Source organism: Haplochromis burtoni, unplaced genomic scaffold (genome assembly GCF_018398535.1).
Source record: "Haplochromis burtoni strain Fernald_Lab_line unplaced genomic scaffold, NCSU_Asbu1 Contig_84, whole genome shotgun sequence".
In the NCBI taxonomy this organism is placed as follows: Eukaryota; Metazoa; Chordata; class Actinopteri; order Cichliformes; family Cichlidae; genus Haplochromis; species Haplochromis burtoni.
Window position 1 is genome coordinate 323546 of NW_024582445.1, and position 6378 is coordinate 329923.

Sequence of the window (6378 nt, forward strand, 5' to 3'; positions counted from 1 at the left end):
ATGCAAATGTACCCAATGTATGAAGTCTACATAAATAGACTGGACTGGCCTGTGTGCAGAGAATGCATCTGAGGAGCACTGAGTGTATATAAGTGCACAAAACGGAGGAATAACATTTCTCAAATAGCTCTCTCATTCAGATTTGTGCTAAAATCCCGTCTGTCACTAACTCATTAGCACTACTTCCATTGTACTGTTAGCCTACCCTGTGCTACCTTGCATTCGTGTCCCTCCCGCTAGACTACAGAGAAGATGGAGGTGCAGGAGAGGCACATTCATCATCAAGTAGAGAACCTGAATGTTACAAAGCTGAAGCTGGATGTACAAAAAGTGAATGTGTTACAAGACATCCTCAAGGTTGCATAGATCCAAAGGTAATGGAAAGGTTTAAAAAGGAAGGAAAAAGAAAAGTTACCCTGGGAGATAAATCTTTATGTATCATACAGTTTAATGTTGTCTAAAAAGTGAATCATAAATTTATCAATTTACTGCCTCTATAGCCATAATCCTCCAAACAACTGGACCCACTTACTTCAGTGATGAAATCTGCTCCTGTATTTGTCCATCACACAAGGTCATCTGATAAATGTGGCTGAAAATGGGTCAATGGGTGTTTCTTTTTTTGTTACTGAAGGTATAAATTAGTAATCCATTTTCAGATTTCCTCTTAGTGATGATGAAACTTTTCAGTAAGAGGGAAGAGACAAAAATAGGCACATCTAAAAGGACGCTACAGAAACAGACTCACAGTTTTATGGAATTTGTTGAGGAAACAAAAAATATCACCAATGGAAAACTGTAAAATAACTATAATAAAATTGCTTCTGTTCTAACATTTTGGCTGCCGTCATGCTGGCTTTTGGTGGAGGAAGAATTGACAAAATTTTCAAGCTTCTTTATCGAGGCTGCGATACAGCATCAAACAGGCACACATATCTGCACATTAGTGATGAATAAAACACTAGAATTACACTCACCAAAACTTAAGTGCAATTTCTTCGATAGTCCGTTAATTTGTCACATAATCCCTCCAAACTGCACATATTATAGTGAGGGCATAGGAATGGAGGAGTTGAAAGAGGAGAAAAGGAAGGGACATATAAAAAGCAAAACCATCAAGCGTGTCCTTTCTTGTCCCGTTGAGCGTTGGGTGCTGTGCATCTGTGGTCCACCTGTCTGCACAGATCATTCAAACCTCAGTCGCTGTGATGATAATGACCCACAAACCCTGGGCTCGTGTGACCCTTAATCGCTCACGTAATCACGTAATCAATAATGGGTCAACGAGCCATTAGGCCACTTCCAAAGCTGGCACTCTCCAGTTTTAAAGCTGAAGAAGCCTCTTGGGTTAGAGATGAAACAATCCAGCTGCCTTCTTTTTAAGCCATAATGTGGATGACTGACAACCTATACAGACCAATGACACATTGCAAATAATTAAATTAGGGTTGGAAAGAAAGTTTTAAGTGGTCATTATTCACAGAATTGATTCAGTCGAAACAACTAATCCTTGACGGCTGAGTGCACAGATTCATCATGACACATGCAAACACCAGTTTCCTCTGTTGATCCCAGTTAATAAACATCTGTAATTCCAGCCGAGTTACTCTTACTTTTTCCCATAATTCTGCACATTCATGTTTATAGATGGGACCAGCCAGTGAAGGGCCAATGCCTAGATTTATAATCTAGGCATGCTATGAGCTTCTTAACCTTTTAAACATCAGTTTGACATTTTAGGGAAAGAGGCTTATTTGATGTCTTGCTGAGTATTAGATAAGAAGACTGATAGCACTGTCATATCTGCAAAGTAAATATGAATCGAGAGAACAAGGGAAGCTGCGCAGAACTCATTGAAAAGCTTGCACTTTTTAAATATTTTTATAAAGTGATTAAGAAAGATATGAGTTCTTTAGTCAGCTTAATAGGTCCTGGTAGGTGGGTCGGCAGACTTCATTAGGCTTTGCATGCGTCTTTCTGTCAATTTGCCCTTGAAAATGAAGTTAAATTCTACCATAACCTGATTACAGGACAGCGCATTAGATAAAAATGCATTTAAGGTTTTCAGCAGATTATTTTTCCACTGAAGAGAAAATGACATTGGGCCTTGACCGTCACTGCAAGTTAGTGTCAACCATTCTAATCAGGGAAGGTGAAAGGCAGATTCGCAGTGATAGCCTTACTTTTTGTAGGCAGAAATAATTAAAATTTACAAAAAGTAGCGGAAAAAATAACAACTCACACAGCTAAGTACAAAAATAAAAATTGCCTCATTTGAACTGAAAACCACCAGCTGCTGGTTGTAAACAAACAGAAGAGTGGTATAGATCTGTCTTCCAGCTCAGAGCGAATAAATGCATTTTCCCAATTATCATTTTGGCTCCAATTTAAAAAGAGATGTCCAGTGAATCAAAGTGCATAAAAATTGATCTACATTACTTATTCCCTTTCCAAAATCTATTAAGAAAGGTTTCTGGGCAGACAGTCAATTTGCATACTCAAAGATAGTAAAGCAGTATTATTAAATCAATATTTGCTGCTGACAGCGCAGATGCCAAATCTCATGCTGGGATGGCCTTCTGCAGTTTGTTGATTCTCTTTCACAGGCTGACTTCTGATAATTCCCTGCGCTACCAGGTCGTTTGTCATTTGTGAGGCAGGAGATATTGGTGTGTGGCCTGGGAGTCAAATGGTTTTTCCCTGCACATCGTACACACTCCTAACAGAAGCACTGAGGGAGGTTAGAGGTAAAATGAACACTCAAAATACAGCGCTGAAAAATAGATGTCAACATGATGTGATATTTAAAAAAAAGAAAGAGGAAGAACTTTACAAATCATGGTAAATATGGGTCTTAGCCACATGTCTGCACATCCTTGTGTATTCTTTTTTGTTTCTGGTTCAGCCCTCGCCCCGGTTTCCTTCAAGTGTCTGACCTCGAACAAATACAGACACCACCTTCACATCCTTTTTGTACACTCTGCATGAGCCCTGGCAGTGAACACGTCTCTCCATCTGTTTCTCAGCCAACCAGAATTTTCCTTGGTGAACTGTTCCCACTTCTGGTGAGAGGTGGAACTGCAGGGTAGATTCTATTCAAGCTGGTGATGAATGCAAAACAAGAAGATGGACAGACATGATTAGTAAAGTCCCATCTGCAATTGAGACTGGATCCTCGAGGTATTGGATCGTATTTCCTCATACAGTCGCTGCCCTGAAGAAGACCAACGATGTGTGTTTTAAATGAACAAAAAGGAATATTAGTGACACTCATTCCTCAGACAAAAACATTTGTGTTACATTTAAGTGTTAGGCCACAATTCATTTCACTGTTTTTAGACAAAACATCACACTGGAGAGGGTTTGTATACACTGCCCATTTTTTCTTTTCTGTGTCCTTTGTGGCACACCATGTTCTACATCATTTTTTACCAAGCAAGCACATCAGCAGGCTTGCTTCTTTTAAAAAGAAAACAATACACTTCTAACAAAACCTTGTTTTTCTTTCTTTTTTAGCTGCTGGGTCAAGGTGTTACGAACAGCATCTAATCACTGATAGGTGATTAAGGAAACCTGGTGTGAAGACAGAAAGACGCAAACTAGAAAAACAAGAATATCAGACGAGCGAAATGCCAGCAAAGGGCAACAAAAAAAAAAAAGATTTATTCCAAAGTTTTTAGTCAAAACAATCGTTAATGATAAGAAAGATGAAAGCGATATATTGTAAAAGAAGAGTGTAAATCTTATTCAGTTATTCAGTGAGCATCAGTGCAGCTCCAGGGTGGTTCAGTCAGACTGTTTCTGCATTTAATTTCCCTGTAAACTAATTTATATCAAGGGCTTTATCAAAACTGACATCTGATTTCAGTTGGTATTTCTTTTCATTAGAATCTGTTATGGAGCTTATTTGATAGTTCTCACTTTCTAATCAAGTGCTAAATTGCTGGCGCATCAGGAGTTGGCTCTGCACAGTCAAAAATGTAAGAATTATAACCTGTAAGAATCTAAAATACTGTTTTTTTTTGTCATCCAAAATATCTTTTTGGGTGACAGTGCCTCAGTTATCCTATTTTTAGGTTAAAATGGACAAACTCTATCAAAAAACCTGCAAAAGTAAGCTTGTCAGGAGCTGTTTCTAGTGCAAAATCAATCAGTATTTCACTTGATAAAGAGCACGACTGCCGTTTAGTGAAACTGCTAAATCTAGATTGCTAAATCTGCAGTTTCTGGATTGTTGGAAGAAAAAGTGACTGCACTACAAGATGTCTAACACACGTACAAAATTCATACACTGCTATCAGGTTTACAGTATGTTGTTCTCAGAGATAGCTGTAAAATTCCACTACCTGCCCATCATTTATGAGAAATTACAAAGTCAGCAAGAGGCTGGTGAAAAATCGTGGAGCATAAGGAGTTCAGTGCTACACTAACTCAATCAGAGGAGAAATTCCATCCCCTCCACAAACCTCCACAAATCAGTTTATCCCGGACTGTAACTTATTCAACATCCTCCGAGATGTTTCCATTATCTCGTGGATGTCAGTTGTGTCATTCTGATCCTCTCTTCTTCTTCTCCTTTTTATTTTTTTACCATATTTTTTGCTGGACTTGCAAAAGTTCAGGTGTGTGAAGCATTCTGTGGATCGAAGTTACAATCCACTGTCACATAAATTTAAATTAAGGAAGCTAAGGTAGCCAGATCCATAACTCAAATGATGATGCATTGTAATTATTGGCAAACATGTTCACAATATCCTTTATCTGCTTTTTTTGTCAATTTTTGGCTTGTTCTGCTGCTTCCATGTGGTCAGAAAACAAACTGTTGTGACCATTTTTTAACACTCAGGTTAAGTTTAACCCTAAATCGAATTTGTCAGATGCCTGATACGGAACACAGGGATCACCGATTGACTAAAAAAAAATACAGCAGGATTTTCTGGTTGGCATTTAGTGTCAATTAAGCCTTTAACAGTTGGTTTTGTCACAGTCCTGCTGTAACATCATGAGAGATGAATGTGTTTTCTCTCAGGCGGAGAAAAAGTGTGACAGCTGCATTTAGGCCCGCAGAGGGGCGTCTGTTTGACTAAACGGCGGCTCTGCCTTATTTAAATGATATACGGAAATTAACACCATCATTTTGTCGATTTGATATAGTTGGGCGCACAGGGACTGACAGTTAGGATGTGAGCATAATAAGTGTTTAGTCCCACCCTGCAGAGCGCCTGATTTCTTGCAGAGAATCCATCTCGCCATGTTTTTAATGATGTTGCGGCTCAGAGATGATCATTTTCTGTTTTACTGTTGTTCTGTCATCAGGCTGCTGTAGCTTAATGCTTCCCCAGTTTCTTCCAACAGTTTTTTTTTATTGTTTTAAATGTGAAGAAACAAAAGATATGATAATAAATTTGTTATGTAGTTTAGGATGGGTATAAATGACAACTTCTCAAATACCAATCAAACAAATAAATGAAATTCTTGCTGTCATAAAAGAAAATGTGCAGTAAAAAAAAAAAACATAGTTAATGTTACAAGAGCTCAGTGTTACTCTAAATTAATGCAGACTTTTTGACATCAGAACAAAGTAAAATGGAAAAATAAAAATAAAAACTTGATTGGGATTTTTTTTCCCCCCACCAAAAGTATTAAACCAACAAGCTCATCATTTGCAGCTAACAGGGAAAATCTCAGTAAATGCAAAAAGGGTTGCATGTGCAGATTACTGAAGTTCCAAGGCTGGTGCCATAAATGCATGCATAAATAAATCAAATAAAACAAAATAAACCGTCTGCATGAAGGAATGCATTTCAGTGAGTTTGCAGGGTGCAGCTTTAATTCCCACACAGGTGTTTTCAGTCACTGTGGTTAATTATACCTCTGCTCAGGCAGGGCTGCCCTGTTGGGAATTACGTGAGATCAAACGTCAGGTACCAACATTAACTTTAAAGACATAATTTGTGTCAGGGGAAGCACACAATCAGATTTTTAGCTTGTTCCCGTCAACAGATATCAGAGAGAGTAAGTGATAGCAGCTCCGTTACCATAGCTGTGCAGAGGCATCAGGAAGGCTTGTCAATAATCCTTCCTGTTTACAGTGTTTTTCAGGCACTCACTTTTATCCTCATGAAATTCTCAGCCTGTTAGTGGGAACAGCATTTCAGAGCAAAGTTTATAAGTTGTGCTGTGCAGTGAAAGTGAAATTATCTTTATATACCCAGTCGGAATGCTCGTGCTTTTGCAGAGATGCAGCGATTTTACTTATTTTCATTTTGTGTTGGAATTCCTGTCATTGTTTACCAGTGTGTAGTTTTTCATTTCAGAGCAGATTGTTCATTTGGTATTAAATACAAAACCCTGACTGCTGCCCTTCTGCTAAAATAC